This window comes from Apteryx rowi, unplaced genomic scaffold (assembly GCF_003343035.1).
Source record: "Apteryx rowi isolate R43461 unplaced genomic scaffold, aptRow1 scaffold_930, whole genome shotgun sequence".
Taxonomy (NCBI): Eukaryota; Metazoa; Chordata; class Aves; order Apterygiformes; family Apterygidae; genus Apteryx; species Apteryx rowi.
The window spans coordinates 21075-39706 of record NW_020451239.1 but is presented as its reverse complement, the minus strand read 5'-3'; the positions used below and the strand labels follow the sequence as shown (position 1 = coordinate 39706).

Below are 18632 nucleotides of genomic sequence, written 5' to 3'. Positions count from 1 at the left end.
ATAAACTAGTGAGATTACATAGGGAAAGGGGCAAATGAAACAAGAGTAAAAAATTCATTCTCCCAGAGCTCTGGACAGAAGACAGTAGGAAAACATACTGAAACAAATATTTTTTACTGGTATAAGCATGTAGCTTTTAGTGTACAAAGAGAACCAACTTCTCAAATGTGCCCATATATACTGTTGACCATCGCTTCAAGGACCTTTTTTTTCAGATACTCAGATATTTCAGCAAGTTGTTGCCTAAATGCTTTTTCTGCCAATTAAATCAAGCTTCCTCTTGTTATCATTAATGTCAGTATGCCAGAAGAGCTATGGATAGTGGTGAATGCAAGCTGAACAACCACACTGAAGACAGATTTAAAAAAAAAAAAAATCAGTATCATTTGGCCTTGGAACATTATGGCTGAGTGAAATTTTAAGCTCTGTCAAATACTTAAAAAAAACAAACAACAACAACAAAAAAAACACGTTTTTCTTCCTCCATATCACTACACAAAGATGATTTTCTTGTAAATGCATGTTCAGACGAACATCCTTTGTATTATCAGTTAACAGCTTTATAGCAATTTTCTACTCTATAATTTTTTCAATATTTAACAGTTACAGATACAAAACAGTCTTTAAGCAGATTTCATATCTTGTTTATGTAGAGCATAACACAACTCCTAATTTAAAATGGATGCAAAATCCCCTGTACAGCTTTTCAAGTCTCTACACTGCCTTTGCTTTCCTTGTGATCATCAGGTATCAGCAAGGAACCTTTTATTCTCAGTAAAAAGTTTGTTTACTCTAATTGTTGTGGTCTGCAAGTTCTACACTACCCTCTTTAATGAGGCAAACAGAGATAGGTGCATAATCTTGCCAGCTATTTCATAATTATTATTACCTGACAGAGCATGGAGACCTCTCCATGACCTCTAAGCAGGAAAAAGATAACTTTGTGCATTTCCTTTTAATTTGTCTCTTATATGCCTATTATAGGTGGTGTACAAGTTCAAAACTTACAAACAGGAGTTACCTGATCAGGAAATAGCACAGTCAGTCAACTGAATCCTCTGTCTGAAATATATCCTTTATTTAAACTGAATAAAAAGACTAATAAAAAGACTAAAAGGAAACTCAGAATAGGCAGCGTCCTTTTCCTTTCATTGTCTCTGTTAGAACTGGGAACATAACTTGTTTTACAACACTACAGTACACAAAGCAACATGTCACAAACTAGTAGGAAACAGGACCTGAAATTGGTACTCTGGGATGTCTGGGGTTTTTTGGTTTTGTTTGTTTGTTTTTTTAACTTTCAGCTCAGACTTGGAGAGGCAGATTACTACTGATCTGAAGAGGTATCACTTGATCTATGTCACAACTTACATAGGGAGGCTATCAAAGAAAAGTGCATGTCCGTTCTCCATTATCCTCCTAATCTCTGCTTCAGCTGAAGGAAAAAAAACACCAGAAAACCCACAAGCCATGACTTGATACTTCTTCTGAGACTATCTTACAAAGAGGAAAACCGGAGGAGCTGTGAACACATTAAATGTTGTGCACCAGAAAGAAAGAAATTTACAGAGTGGTCCCCACCATCTGATGTAGACAGAAGGTTAATATCAAAACCACTGGTGGTATTGTTCTTGATCAGAAGCCAGGAAGCAAGCTCTCAGTTGCCTGGCTTCAGTTCGGTCAGTCAGTGACAGGTGAATGGATAGTAAAATCAGTCATGCATACAAACACAAAGGAGACCCCAGAATTTCCTTGTACAACGGGAACACTTTGCCAGATATTGCAAGTCCTTATAGCAGGTTTCTTCAGAACTGCAAGGCCAGAAGCAAACACCCAGCTCTAGGAATTACCTACAAGTGACGTCATTTTAGTTTGGGCAGAAAAGCGTAATCCCCAAACTCCTAGTTTGCCCTTCAGCACCTAAAATCCCATGGGCACCAACGTTTTTATCAGTAGAGTTCTAGGGTCATACATAGTTATGCTTCAGAGCATGCCCAAAACTGCTCTCATTTCACCAGAGATGGATGGTTTAACATCTATTCCATATCAAACACAGTCAAAGTCCCTGGACTATGCATCTTTATCTCTAAATTTAATCCCTGGTTTGCTCAGTTCATGTCCAGCACTAACACTTTTGAGTTCATGAAAAAGCTGTGGCCACAACTTTCATTCAGAAAAACATATTCTTTTGTAAAAAAAATATCCTGGAGGAAAAGCATTCAGCCCAGTGTAGGAGATTTAATTTCAACGCAGCTAGAGACGATTACAAATCCACCTCCCAGGACTGCTCTACCCGCCAAGGTTTGGCTGGGGGGGGGGGGGGGGGGGGGGCAGGCTGAAATATCTGTACAGCAAGAGCGAAGAAAAGACACGGAGGACTAAAGCCAGACAGAAGGTATCAGCAAGTACGAAAACAAAGCATTTTCAAATAGCTCAGTGATGAAGGCGCTCCCACAGATTGCAGTCCTTCATACAAAAGGGGAGCAGAATCAATATATCCACCTCTCAAATGAGTGCTTAAAAACTTGACTACAGATATTGTAAAGCCCATTTTTAGGCACTTAAGTTTGACGCTTACACGCCTGTGGCGAGCTGCCTAAAGGTAAAGGACGATGGTGCTAAGTACTGCCCCACCTCACTCACTCTATGCACCCAGTCTTCTCATACCTTCACCAACTACTGTAACTGCAAAAATTGCTTTGGCAATTTAAGAAGTTACTTCCTACTGACTAGCTCCCTGTTTGAAGTAGAAGTTACTACCTTTTCAGCTGAGTTATGTATGATGAATGTCCCGTCAAGAGCCAGGTCAGCTCAACTCCCTTCAAAACAGACAACAGGACTTTCCCACTTAATAGGGTTGTTCTCAGAATTAAATAAAGATTTATATAAAAGAAGAGGGGGAAGCAGATTATAAAAATATGAAAGAGAAAAGGCAAAAATTCTTCACAGGAAAAATAAGTATTTAATTTTCTGAAAAGATAAAAAAAGATATAAGACTGTAAGCTTCTTGATTGCACTGGAAAAGATATTTAGGTAAGTTAATTGATTAAATTAGAGCAAATAATGGGGACATCACTAAGTTTGGTGATATTAGGACAGCCTTTGTCAAGTTTTACAAATAACTTTATTAATCTCAATTGGAAGCTATTTTCTAAACAACTGATGTGTCTGCTTTACATCTGCCATCCTTGCCTAATGAAAGCTGGTCCCGGAAAGCCCCAATAAAGTCTGAAAATTCTGTAGATATTAAAGCATGCTAGCTCCAATAGCTTAATTACATTATTCAAGAAAAGTCACACAAAGGTAGAAGTTATGGAAGAAAAAACTGTGTCTAGCTATGTGGAGGAATGGTTAAGCGAGAGAGGGCATGATCTGATTGGGATGAGCAATCCCGTTCTCAGGGTAAGGGAAGGAATGCAGGCCAAGGCGAGGGAGCCTTGCAGCGGCCGAGCRAGCCTTGCAGCGGCCTTGAGCACTACAAAAGAAGGTATYCACAAAACTGGTAAACAAGTCTGGACGGAACTAGGTTCCATAAAYGTYGAYGGAGCRYRGACAGCAACCTTGCACCAATCATATATCCGCTTTATGCGCGTGGACAGAAACTGTAACCAATCATGTAACTATTGCTAGCGCATGCGTATTGCTTGTCGATATATATACTTTGTGTAAGCTCCAATAAAGAGAGAACGACCATACTCATATTGAGACTCCGTCGTTACTCCGGGCCCGTCCCCCCACTCCGACATAGCTAAGCAAAACTTCTGCTCTTTTGTGTCACCAAAAACCAACTCTCATTTTGCAGAGCAAACCAAGATGCCTAGTGTTGGCTCAGCTCCATCAACCATTAACCAATCTGTCCCTCCCAATGTAATATAGTCAGAGAAGCACTCTGCCTAAAACACTCTACACTTATTACCAGGATCAGCTATGTATCTGCCTCAGATATTTTCTTCAAAACAGAAGGCATTTCTCTCTGTTGGGAGGCAGTAGGGGAAGAAGAGGTGATTAAGTGCAAGAGGATGAAAAGACCCTCTGCCTCCAGCTCCCGCTTGCCATATACTGAAGTTCCAACTTTGCTAGAGACAGAGGCAAACAGAGCAAGGGCACTACGCTTCATACGCCACCACTGCGCTCTTCAGACAGATGTGAGAACTACAGTTATCCGTATGGCACTAAAAGCACTATTATTTTGAAGACATAACAACAACAATAAAATGATCAGTGCTAGACGAGCAAAGACAAAGGGCAACAGGATGGAGAAAGAATACATTGTGAGGAAAAAAGAGCAGCGTGTATGCTGCACTTTTAAATGGGATATAGATGCAAATGGAATATTATGGATAGAATAATGAAGAGGTAACTAGTGAAGTTGTTAGGGTGTTGGCCATTTTTTTCTACATGTGAAAAAATAGGTAGACATTTGCGAATATTCTAATGCTTAGCCTATGACTAATCAAAGCTCAGTACTGTGATAAATAGTAAAAACAATTTTAACAGCTGAAGCAAGCGGGGAAAAGTCAAAGAAAATAAAATAGTTTTGCCTCATAAATCACTTTCTCAGCTTCCTGATAAATGTTGCCCTGTGAGTTCCTTCAAAGTTGTCTGTATATGCTAGCAATAAGCAATTCACAACTGAGCATAACATTGCAAAATTTGGATATTTGCAGTGTGATACCTTAAAACTAAAACAACCACCAAACACTGAGCTGCTATTTAAAAGTTAGTGCTCTGTACATATGACTTTTTCTCCAGATGAATGTAGTGATCCACCTCTCTATCTATGTTGGCAGATGCAGAGTGGTTCACAAACTGAGTAAGAGCCAATCTTATGCTTGTGGGGAAAAAAAAAAAAAAGTATACACACACACACACACACACACAGGAACATATACACAAGATGTATACCAGTATAAGCTGACTTGTATGGGAATACTTCTGTTCTTCCCACATACATATAAGACTTCAGATGGCCTTATATCCCATTTAGCGCATTGCAGTTCAACAAGATGCAAACTAACTGGACAAAAACTGGAGAAGGGCAAGAAGAATAAGGACTGGAGACCTAGAAAAAGTCATTCTACAAAAAAAAAAAAATTTTTTTTTTAAGAAACAGAGAAAATTAGGGAAAAACATTCTTGCAGTTTGCAAAACCTCAAAATATTTTAGCAAACAGCGAAGTGTATGCAGGATAAAAGGAAAACAAAAACGTTTAAATTGCAGAAGAAATGCAAGTTAGATAACAGAAAGGCCTTTCTAACATTAAGAACTGTAAAACACTACTACCATTTGCCTAAGAAGAATGCGGAATCATCCCCATGTCTTTTTAGAAACAAACAAAAAAAGGCTAGGAAGTTATAAAGGACTATAGTCTTTAATTTCTTTGTACACATCTAAGTCAGTAGGGCAATAATTTCTAATGAGAGATTTCAGCAGGCTCCCATTTACACAATACAGAATGATGCAGATGACAAATGTTTAGATATGATAAATACTGAATTCTTTGAGCCAAAACCCAAAGTTGACAGGGCAATTTTTTAATGCTGAAGAGTTCACAGAGTCCTGACACAAGACACATGACAGCGACTATAATGCATTTAAATTTAATATTCCAGGAAAAAGAAAAACTTAAAAAAAAAGAAAATGCAAAAAAGTGGTCCATCAAGAGGAAATGAAAAGGAGCAGACAAAAGGGTAAAATAATAATGAACAGCATGAAGACTAATGTGAAGTCATATTGCAGGCTAGGAGCACACTTATACCATGAACCAAGAAAACCTAGTGGTTCAAATAAATCAAGCATAATTACTCAGAAGATTACAGAGGTTATTAGAGATAAAGACATCCTTCAGAAGTCAAAATCCTGTCTAAACAGAATTGAATTAAAAAACAGCATAAGCTTGGGAAGTCAAGTGTAATAACATAACAAGGCATGGCAAAAGTTTATTTTGAGGAGGATCTTACCAAAGATAAATACTAAAACAATATTTTCCAAACACATCAGAAGCAGAAAGTCTTCTGACAGAAAAATAAGAGATGATCAGGTGGTAAAAGCAGTATCAAAGGACAACATTTGAAAAATAAAAATGAATTATTTGCAGTCTGAATTTAACTTTCAACTTTTAACTTTCAACTTTAACATTCAACTTTTTTTTTTTTTAAGCAGGGAATAAAGCTTAGGAATCATCTTCAAACTGAAGAGTCACTAAAAGAGGTTTTCAAACAAGCTGCCACAAAGAGAGGGATTTTGCTACAGTTCCAGAAAAACAATTCCAATATATAACTTCCTTTACATTGTTCAGCATGCATTATATTACTTTTATAGTCCTCAGCGCAAAAATAATAGAGGGTGGCAAGTACAACATAAATCTTTAAAATGTGCCAGAGGCTACTTGTGGTAATTACAGGGCAATACATCTAACATTTGTAATAGGCAAATTCATGCAATCATAATAAAGAACAGAATTCTTATACACCTGGTAAGTGTGGTATACTGGGAAGAGTCTTTGTAGAGAGATGGCATGATGCACAAAAGCATTAGGATTCAAAGGCATGTAGATACTAATCTAACTGATACAGTCTACTTTAAAAAAAAAAAAAAACAGTAAAGATATGGAAAACTGCTCTAGAAACAAAAGGGAAGTTTCCTTCTTTGATTACTACTTGGCTAACAAAGGATACGAATAAATAATCAACTTTCTCAAAGGAAGTTACTTAAAAGCAAAGCTTCACAATGATCTGTATTAGGGTTTCCACTGTTTAATATATTTATAAATGGTACCTTATTCTGATAAGGTGACGAAGTTTGGTGATGATACCTGTTATTCAGGACAATCAAAACCACAGCAGACTGCAAGGACTTGCAGAAAGATTTCACAGGGCTGATTGACTGGATAGTAAAACGTAAGGTGAAGTTAAAAGGAAAGGATAATGAGGATAGTCAGAAATACAGAACAGCTTCCATACAAGGAGAAACTAAACAGTTTAGGCTTCTTCAGCTTGGAGTAGAAACAGCTGAAGGAGATATGAAAGTGGCACTCATTCCTGTAAGACATTACAGATACCAAGAAAATAAGTGAGTTCTAAAAATTAGACAAGTTTGTGAAGATGTGTCCATGTGTAGCTGCTAAACAAAATGGTCTGAATGCCACTTCCTGCTATTGAATAAAGTATTTCCAAATCACTGAATGCCAGTAGGTGGGCTTTTGTTTTAACTTGTGCTTAAATATCTAAGAGTATATTTATTTCTTCACATAGTGGCAGGCATCGCCTTCAAAAAACCTACAAAGCTTACTTTAAACCTCAAGTTTTTGAATGAATTACTTCTTTTATTAAATAAGTATTAAATATAAAACATACTAAATAATACCATACAATAATTAACATACAATAAAGTCATTTAAAATATTAATGTGTTAATGTATATTTATTATTAGATAATTATTAGATAATTCCATGTAATTATATATAATTACAATACAGACCAAACAAATTATCTTAAATATTATTACACTAGATTATATTAAATATTATACCTATCATTAAATATTAAAACTGGAACTATAGAAAAGGCTCAAACCCCACCCCGAATTGTGGTCTTGTTGTGATGACTGCTACATAGCATAATTTATATTCTAAAACAACGACTGTGTGAACCTCTCAAACTAGAGTGCAATTGTTTGTTGTCATTAAAGAAGGAACGTGGATTTCTAATTCAAACTGATTAAACAGGCACAGTACTCAGTAATTCTCAACAAACCTACAGAATGCTATACAGCAATTAACACAACTGAAGATAACTAAGCGGACAAGTCTGTTTTCAAATGATAAATGCTTTAAATTAAATACATAAATAAAACAAAGTTTTGAAAAAGATTTTAAGTCTCCAGAGAAGATGTCTGTTCCATAATTTAACAGGAGAAAATGAAAAAGCTCTGCCACCAGGTGTGCAGTTTAATTTGCAGAGAAGCCTCTTGAGAAGCTGAACGAACAGGGTAAGCAAGCCAATCATGTGAGACAGGTTCTATTATATTGGAACTGTTTTTCAGTGCTAATAGCTAATAATTTAACGAAAAATATGTATTTTTTTAAGAGTCAGTATATTGCAGGATAGGGAGCTAACAGAGCTGGAAAAAAAAACATGAACTTTTTTTTATTTAGCCAACAAAAAGTTGCATACTGCACAAGCTGAGAGTTGTCTGCAAATCTCCACCAAGAACCACACTAAAGTAGCCCAAGCTACAAAGCTTTTGATTTTGGTTTCCTATAGCAGGAAAAAAAGTAAAAGAAAAGGGAAATATCAGCATGAGGAAATGAAAGCAAACTTCAACCTAGCTTAAAATTTTATTGTTTCAAGAAAGGCTCAGTAAATAAATAGTAATAAGCATCACTGTAACAACTTCATAAGGGATTAGGCTAATACAGAAAATAGAGGATAGAAAAATAGTTTCACAAGATCAGGCAGCTGGTGTGCCTTAATCAACACCTGGCATTTAACAGTGAGGAGATACATTATAAAATCTAATGTAGGCTGTAACACAGCAATTAACTAGCCTACAGAAGAGTAACTTCATCAGTTAATGCCAGGTTTATGATAAAGCACGAGTCTCAAAAAACATCATAGCTCCTATTCATAAATGAAAACATTCATTATTATAAAAGGATTAGATACATACATAAATACTAATTGTTTAGCCTCTTTTTTTTTTTTTCTTCAAGTCAGCATGTGATACAGGTTAATAACATGTTATGTAAAAATACAATTTTCATTTATTAGTATAAAATTGGTTGCCCTTTAAATCCAACAATTCTTTGTTCTTATATTAAGAGAAAGGTTATTCATCATTCTTACTCATCTCCTCCTTAAACTGAATGCCTCCAATCATCCCTGCATTCAAAAATCTTTCTATTCATTCTCAGGGCTTATTTTCTTACTGTATCTTTGAGATAGGGTGATCAGAATAATATCTTGTGAGTAGAACATACAAGGATACAAACCTCAATCTCTAAGAGCAGAACAACAAAAATTCAGTAAGAGTCATACCACTGGCTTCTGGAGGTAAGATTAGAACTAGTACCATGACTAGTAGTGAGGAAAACTAAAGAGACTGTTCAGTCTAACAAAAAAATAACACTGGGTGCAAGCAAGTCAGGTAACTTTGTAAATTGCTATTGTAGTTTGTACCTTGTAGTTTGCTATTTTAAATCGCTATCTACACTTTGAAATAGCTAGTCATTTAACATAGCATAACAAAGCCATTGAAGGCACAGGATGCAAGAAAAGAAATACAAAAAATGCAGTGATTAGATGGCATGTTTCTATGGCAAAAACATCTGAGATAAAATATGTATATTCAGACCATAAAAAGAAAAGGTATGGCAGCATGTTACTTCTTAATTTCACAAATCCCTGTTTCGTCTTATCAAAGACAGAAATGCAATATAAGACACTGAGAATATGATAAGCAAAAATTCTGCCTGCGTAAATAAAAATAACATTTGAGGGAATAAAAGCACTGCAAGAAATTTCAAAGCTGTTCAGGCCTCAGTAATCACTACATTGAAGAGAGATTTACTAAGCAACTATATGACATTTTCAAAGACTGCAGCATCAAAAAAGAGATATTCTAGGATAAGTTTATGAATGGAAAGCAACAGATTACTCCAACCAGAAAACATTCATTCAGGCATAAGAGGGAGCTTTATAATGCATTTTTACTAGAAGGACATGTTGTACAATCTCAAAAATGGCTATTTTATAAAAGGCGTATGTATAGAAAACATTTTTTGTTTTGTTTTTTTAAAGCACAAAGAGAGTGTGGACAATTAGATGTTGCAGGACAATCTGAAGTTGGTGTTTCTAATATAGTGCAATTTGGTATTCTACATGAAAAAACAACTCCAGTTTCTAGTGCAGTATCCATACCCTTAAACCATTACCACAGCTGTTATTTCTGATGATACTAAAAGAAAGGCAAAGGCTTGAAAAAGCCCGGAGTCTAAAACACCTTCTTACCTAGAAGCAATTCCTCTGTGCTCACTGGCGCAACAGAAAGGGGAAGCTAAAACAGACATTGGCATTAATGCATCCGCTCTAGACACAAGCAGAGCGCACCAGTCTCCAAGGCTGTCGATTCAATACCAGCAAAACAGCTCTGTAAAAATCCCATGCACACATACATACAGCAAACTGTGCTGCGAGCTGAAATGATCTCATTATCCAGATGCGTTGGCCAAAAGCCAAATGTCTTAATTCATTTCAGAAGTATGGGCACATCGTTTAATTACTCTTCTTAAATAGCCTATTTCATTAAAAGTTTTTGGTTTATGTTGGTAGCAATGGCTAATGACACATAATCTGTTATTACACTAAAGACCCAGTGGTCCCAACTGTCATTGGTTGATCAAGTTCTCCATTCAAGACGACATTTTTAACACACTAATTGTGTTTTATTGCTTAAACCTACAAAATACATTGTTAGTTTATGGCTTCCATTTTTAAAATAGGTTTTGAGCATAAACTATTATTACATGTTTCATGGCTTAAAATATGTATTTACTGAGGCTGTGCCAGGACCAATAGAAGTGCAGAAGCATCCAGGAGGTTCTACCTTTCTGTTTCAAATCAGAAGTATCTACTGCACCAGGAAGCCTGTCCAAGAATTTTTTTGCTTTAGGTTTGAGGGTCTTTTTTTTTTTTTGGGGGGGGGGGGTGGAAGGGGAAAGAAAATCTGTTAAGAAAGACAGAATTCTGCATTTACATTATTACTGCAGAAAAAAACCCTAATTCCAGGAAGTCTACAGTCTTACCATATTTGGAAGTATCATAGCTTTGCATCAGTAGATGTCAGGAGTCAAGTTCATTTTATAACCACTCCCCACAGTGGTTATACTACAGTATAACACACCACTGAGCCAGAATTCCAGGAAAAACAAAAGAAAAAAATAAATCCCTAAAACCTGCTCCCCAAAGGCAGCACTCCACTTCCAACCCTTAACAAGACTGCTCTGAAGCCTCACTCTTATGCTGCAACAGAAACTTGTATTAATAGTTCTATGAAGGTTGTCAAGCCAGGCCAAAAGTAAACATTTTTTTTCCCAGACAGGCAGACCAAGGACAGTGTACTGTTCCTGACACTGCAGCAGGGTACGAGACCCCAGTTCTGTTAACAGAAGGGATTTTCTAAATATCCCCTATCCAGGGCTATGGCAAAAGACAGTAGTGCTAGCTTGTGCCCACCTGCAGCAATTGGTTAAGCTGAACTACTAACCTAAAGCAAATTATGAAGCACTCACACCGACTGCAGCAAGTCTATCTTTCAGATTTAGTTGTGCTGGTGAAAAGGACACCAGCTTGTCACCTTACATATCAGCGTTCAGTATTTGTCCAGTCTTTCTAAGCCTGAGAAAACGCAGGGAAAAAGTGGACTTGCAGTGGTAGAAACATGCAGAAATTCTACACAGTATTAGGAGAAGTACTGGCAGCATCAACTACAAAAGCTGCTTAGCACTTGGAAAGGGCTTTTATGTCTAGTGGCAAAGCACACTCCAAAGCTTTTATATTATCAGCTTGAACTTTAAGTTCTCTCCACTCTGCCCTTTTAATGCTGTTACATGTACTGAAACTAGTAAGATATTTTATTTAACCCTTTATTTCTCATGTTCCTTATGAAAACTGATCATATACTCTACTACTTTAAGTAGTTTTAGTTGCTGATACAATTTCTCTAGTACTTTTTAATTACAAAAAAAATAATTTCCTATAAATTACATGCAGGAAAAGACACTTTGTCTTCATAGGTTTTTGCCTTATAAATCATTGTTTAATCATCTCTTATTGACAAGAGTCTCTACTGAACAGGAGTTTTCAAGGAAATACACTCAGAAATTGCATATACCAATTATTTTTAAAAAGCACACACTACTGCTATTAAAGCTATTCTGTGAACTTATGCCTACTTTATTATTCCCTGTTCCAGTCAGAGTTAGTTAACTGCTTGCATGGAAAATACAAAGTTTTACTGAAGAAAGAATGGCACAGACTTCTTGCAGATGAAATTCAAGTGTGATGGAACAGACAGAATTAGAAATTATGATGAACTGAAAACGTTTATAAGTAAACGGGCCAAAACCCATCTGCATGATACAGCATATTCCATCCTATTCCTGTCAATTCAGGACTATACATAACAGTATTTAATGTATAGTATTTTATCATAAATAGGATTTGAGGTATAAATGAAGTTGTTATATTCAGTTTCCTTTCTGAAAAACGGAGAATGTTAATTTAAAAAACAAACAAACAAAAAAATTAACATATGTTGAGCTAGATTCCAACAGAATTCTCTCTCAATCTTTACTTCTAATGCAGCCAGGGATTCAAAAGTGAACAAACATCTGACACGTTAAAACTTGTGTTCACCAGTCGTTCATGGGAGAAGGTGTTGGAAATCTGATCATTCTTATTAAATTTTTCTTCCTGAGTAGAAGTTACAACAAAGAAAAACCCAGCAACAACAACAGCAGAAGTATGTGAGGTACACTAAATTCTTGACGTTAAGGATATTTGCATTAAAAGATGAGCCCCGCTTATGTCATAAAACTGGCTAAATAAAGAAATAACATTTCTTTCCACTGTAACACCCTCTGTGTCTGAGATGAGATGCACAAGGACTGGACTGGAGGCTGTTACTCTTACAAAGGCAAGAGGCAGCCTAGTAAAAGCGCTCTCCTTTAAAGCAGCATCACATTGATCAGATGCCTACTGTAAAGTGAAATGCATTACACGGCAAAATTTAAGAGCAGTGTTCTCCAGGAATCTTCCCTGCCCTCTTGGTATCCGAAAGGCTTTACAGAAGCATCACGCAGCCTCATTAGAAAAGTTTTAGCAGTCTGACTTTTGAGGATTTGCCATATCTTGTGGAAAAATCACACACTACTTTATTCATTAAGCTGTAGGTATATATATTACACAGATCATACTAGACTAGAGGTTGCTGCATTTTATTAGAAAATTCACTTATTCAAACAAAGACTTGTTATGACGCTGAAGTCATTCACATTTTCCTTCATTTTTATCTCAAATGCATGACAGGGGAGCCTATATTTGTATTTCACTACTGTTTTAGAACTTCACTATCTTTTTTAAAATATTCTATAACAGTATATTCTCTACCATGTTATTTTGCTTAAAGTACCAACTTCTATTTTACATTCAGTTTTGTATTAATTTTGTATTTTAAACACAATCCATCACTATTAAGAACTGTCTCTAGCAATCACTCAGCAGAGTCCACTTTCTGCTTCCTGCATTCTGATTAAGAGCTATGGGACACAGTAAGTTCGAGGTTGAGAAGTATATTTTTTCTTAAGCTAAACTTCACATCAGATTGAACCATTTTACAAGATGCATGAATTTATACTTTATTTGTCCACCACCATGAACTGAGTCTAGGAGATTTACTTAATTTTTTATCATGTCAGAATATTTCCTGTTAAAAAACAAAAACAATTAAGTCAGTTTTTAATAACACAAAAGCAAACTACTTTTTGCTTAGCAGATTTGACTCTATTCTTACGCATGGACCACAGCAAAGGTATTGTGAGAAAAGATGGAAAAAAATTTGAAAAAAATCAAAAGGGCAAAGCACACAAATAATGTACACCACAAGTTATTTGGAATTGTAACGAAAACCCTCTACTCACAAATTAAAACATGAAAGCAATCATACTGGGGAAGATCAAAGCCCAACTTCCCCTCTCCCACAGTGGTCAAAAGTGAATGCCTAATGAACCATTTAAGAAAAGGAAGTATACAGTATTTTTCCTGACTACTCCTAGCTTCCAAACATTTGCAACTCAGGGACTTAAGTGAGCCAGACATCATTTCTGTGCAATCTTCAAGGGGGTTGTTTTTCATGAACTTGCCCAGTCTCTCTTTGAATCTGCTTAAACTGCTAGCATACACACTATCCTGCAGCAACAGTTCTGGGAAGAACCACCTTTTATTCATTTGTTTTCAGTCTGCGTCTTACTCATTTAACTTCTTGACTCCTAATCTTTGCACCACCAAAAACCACTGCAGAAGATCTGTATCCAAACGGTGCTAGTGTTCCAGGTATATTTTGCTAAGTAAAAGTAGAGATTAAAAGCATGAGTGACAACTCAGTTATGACTATTACTGACAATAGCAGAGATCACATCCTCATAAACAAAGCCCAAATCAAGACAGTTATGTGTAGCACTTTCAGATAACAGAAATACAAACTATACTTAAAAAGGTAAACCATGAACATGCAGAACTTATTTTTTAAATGCTGAAGTCCCCACAAATTTCTGGTGTCTCCTTACATTCAATAAGTACTCAATTTCATTGTCTTCACCTATTCTAAATGAGAAACTCTGCGGTACAGCAACCTTCTCTTATACAATATCACTAGGGCTCAACATGCAACTTTGTTTTTCCTCAAAATGCCCATGTAAATTTAGACACGAGCATCAAAGTATCTGAACATAAGCATCATTTAATTTCATCTCAAATGAAATTAAAATATTTAACTCAGGGTTCATCTCTTTATAGAGCACAAATTCCTCTTTTGCATATTTGGACAATTTTTTGATTTCCATTGACTCTGAAGGTTGCTTCCTGCTCAAATGTAAAGGCAAAACAAGCACAAACTACGCTTTCAAATCTTTATTTTTTGAAATGGTTTTTGTATATGTATTCACTGCAATTGCATCCATTTGACCCAGGTATTTCAATATGACAGCAATTAAGGTCCCAAGTTTCACATGGTACTTAAGCAGATGGCTTTGTTTAAGTATATCACTAATCCTACTAAAATGTATAGATCTACATGCTTAAGTTTACTACTTCTTCAAGCCCCTTACTGAACTGAGGAGTTTAAAGATGAAAAATGCTCAGTGGCGAGATCATGCTGACACTGAACACCACAGCGACTCCCCAGCTGGCACCTGCCCAAGCTCAGCAGTGCACACAGCGCCCAACGGCACCACATGCAAAACAACTTCAGCCTACAGACCTGCAGGGTGCTACATTCAAACAAGCATATGTCTCGCAGGCGTGACCACAAAAAACAGTTGAGACACCTATGCGTTCTGCACCTAGAGCTTTCAGTCATAGGCTTGATATTTTCCATTTGCAATAGATACATCCACAGGATCTATTCAATGAGAGCTATTTAATCCAATGTGCCAAAAGTCAGGCTTGTCTGGTGTCTAGAGAACTTAAACTTAGGCTGTTAGGCTGTTCTAACTTCATGTTCCAAACTAGCAAAATTAGGATCAGAATGTTTATTTATTGTTACCAATACAGAAAGCAATCTGTGAGGCACTTAAGGATATCAGGTATCGACATATTTAGAGGTGTGAAGAGAAGAAAAATTAATAAAGGTACCTTTCACTACCAATTATCTTCCTTTCTAGTCTGTTCTAATTCACAAATCTGAGAAGTCTTCTTAATTTATGATAGCCTAATACACAGCTGTGTTCTCTCACAGTCTTTTCTTACTATAGAGTTGAAAACTTTTACCTTCTTAACCACGTATTCAGGTACAAAGTGTAATAATAGGGAGGCTTCTTAGCTTTCCTAGTACTGTTAAGTATGACACTACTAATGACAGCACATCAGATCAGAAGTTACTGAAAATAAATTATCTTCATTTTAGGTTCGTATAAATGCACTTTGATATTTTATCAAAAAATTAGCTATAGGAAACCAGTAGAAGAATGTGCAAATGAGAAATTAACTATTTAAGATCAAAAAGGATGTAGATGACATTAAATAATTTTAGTGGGCCAATATCCCCAAACAACAGTCTCTATTATCCTTCCTTAAGTAGCAAAAAAGCAAGATAACAGCTATTTATGCCTTCAAGAGGAATATCTGTAAAAACTAACCTCTTTAACCAGACCAATTTAGATTGAAAAATGTGCATCTCAATTTGGCCAATAGAATTTCATTTATAAAGCTACTCAAAAGCCACAAACAACTTAGGAACAACTCAACTAATAAATTTTCACCTTCTCTGTACTTTGGACACATGCAAGACTAGCAGTTCAAAACAAAGCAAACGCTAGATAGGCAAAATTAGGGCTATTAGTGAATGAAGAAGCCCCTCAATACTGCTAAAAAATGGCTTCAAATAATGTTACTATTATTTTTTCTTTCAATATCAAGATAATTTAATCTAGGATACTTTCAGGCACAGAAAACCTACCATATTACTTTGTGGTTGTTCACTGTATTTAACAGAAATGTCACACTAACAAGAAAAAAAAAATTCTTCCCCTGGATAAATCTTGGCTATAAAATTACCAAGGTGGGCTAACTCAGGGTGCAACTATGGACTAGTTCTGCCGCAGTATCTTGTAAAATTATGTTGTTATTCTAGGTTCTTAAAGATGTATATACATTAGCACAATTTTGCCTCTTCCAGATGGAAATCTCTACTTGCAAGTTGTAAATGCATTACAAACAGCAGGTCTTAAAGCTAAGAATCACTACGGCCAAAAGGAAAACCACTAACAAAATTGTCTTATCGGGACTTGTAAGCCCGGTGAAATATATACGGTATATATATACGGTGTATATATATACATAATATATACGGTGAAATACGGTAGTTAACACCAAACATCAGCATTTGCAAATTGTTTTTTAAAAACAATTCTGAGGTGGTTTGGGGTGGAATTCTTCTCCAAAACAAACAAATTATAAAAGCTAGACTTGCCTCTATTCTTACTTAAAAGAAAATGAAAAAAGCAGAATTTAAACCACCACTTCACAGTCCCTACAGCCTGTAGTTTCTTGATTACTTGAAGGCAGAATAAACCAACACTGCTGTCAAAAAAATTGATCCTACCCTCTGTACAAACCTCGGCCACCCATGGACCCCCCTTATGTCAGCACAAGTCTTCATTCAGCAACAGTGAACTGAATTGGGGAAATTGATCCATGTTCAATAAATCGGGGAGGAGGGAGAGGGGAGGAGGGAGAGGGGAGGAGGGAGAGGGGAGGAGGGAAGAAAAAAAGAAAAAAAAACACAAGAGCCCTACCTAGGGAGACCCAGAATTACCTTCACTGCTTCCTGAGTTATGTCTCTGATTATCACAACAGAAATAAGAATAAGGCAAAGCCATGTTTCAGGACCTTTCTGGACTCTGCTGCATCAAGGAACCCGAGATAGACCAGCATTAAAACAAAATCCTTAGCATTTTTACTGGTAGCTGAGGCAAAGATACCAAACTTTGGGATCAACAGGATCCTCTTCTGGAAAACCACTTCTGTGGAAACTGTTTCAGGTATCTTTTTTGGGATACAGCTGCCTGAACTGATTGACACTATCACTGGAGCAGTCAAGGCTATAGAAAGATTGATTCAAACAGTATCAAATACACCATCTTCACAAATCAGCCTCTCTTGTATTACAAGATGGTTTCTGCAATCTTGCCTGTTTAAACACACAATGTGATACAGTTGACCCTAAATACATAGGACACACAAGACATTCTGCTTGCGCTCCAAAACTCCAAAATCAGTCTGAGCTGTAAAGACAACCCCGGCAACCATCTCAAGAAGAGTAATATGGACAGAGCAACCATCAACTTTGCTGGACTGCTCACACTCAGAAGCCATGTAATACAGACTAGAAGTAGCCATGAAACATATCACAAGCAAGGCATATCCATAAAAACAACACAGCAAGCCTCTAAAATCCATGGGAAGCTGTTCACCCTCTAGAAAGCGAGGCTTGGCAGTAATTAAATCCAGAGTGATTTCAAGTAAACCCCAAAGCTTTCACAGTGGTTTGGGGAGAATTTTGCTGATTTACCTCAAGCCTAATAAGGTGAGGAACTTGGCAGCAGGTTGTAAAGAGGTTGATAATGTTTAGGCATGACAGTTCAAAAACTATCTACAGAACTATAGACATCAGCTCTGTGGCATCTGTGAAGGTCTGTTTTCATTGGCAAACAATGGAAAATCCAAAATAGCAGGACTGTCAATAGTCTTGGTTCCTGCAAACCAAAGATGGAGTCCATCTGTCTTGCAGAAATGAACATGAAAACAAGCATTTAGAAGTAGAGAGACCTAAAAACTAGGCTTGAAGTAATGTAATTATCCAAGATGTCGACCCTGGGGTACACAGGTCAATGTGAAAAGCAAAACTGTAGATACATGGCATCCACAGGCTGCTTCAGAGAGGTAGGAGCCCTGTTTTTAAAACCCTTCAATCCTTCAAAGGAGCTTACATCAATCACAACACTAAGTGATCACTGAGGGCTTAATCAAGCTCCCACAGGCCCACAACAGGAAAAAAAAGGGGGGGGGGGGGGAAGCTAGAGAGTATTCACAACTTTTTTTGTTTTCCAATCAGGTTTAAGGGGAATGCAGGACATGGAGTAGACATGCCCTGTCAGTCCCCAGACTCAGCTTGGGTAAATATGCACACAACAGTGCAAAACTGAAGATGTACAAGCACACAAAAGAAAAATCATAAATATCATACGGTATATTCATGAATAGAAATGAGTGAGTCAATCCCTTTGAGGTTTTAGGGCAGCAGGCTGGTATTTCCAGTCTAGCCAAGTCTGTAATATGCCCTTCTTCTTCAGTAA

General features: G+C 36.7%; 1 protein-coding gene across 3 annotated transcripts in view; it reads right to left on the bottom strand.

Annotated features, from left to right (window-relative positions):
• Positions 1-18632, bottom strand: part of LOC112978437 (CWF19-like protein 2) — an 83662-nt gene that overhangs the window by 45702 nt on the left and 19328 nt on the right. The window lies entirely within an intron of this gene.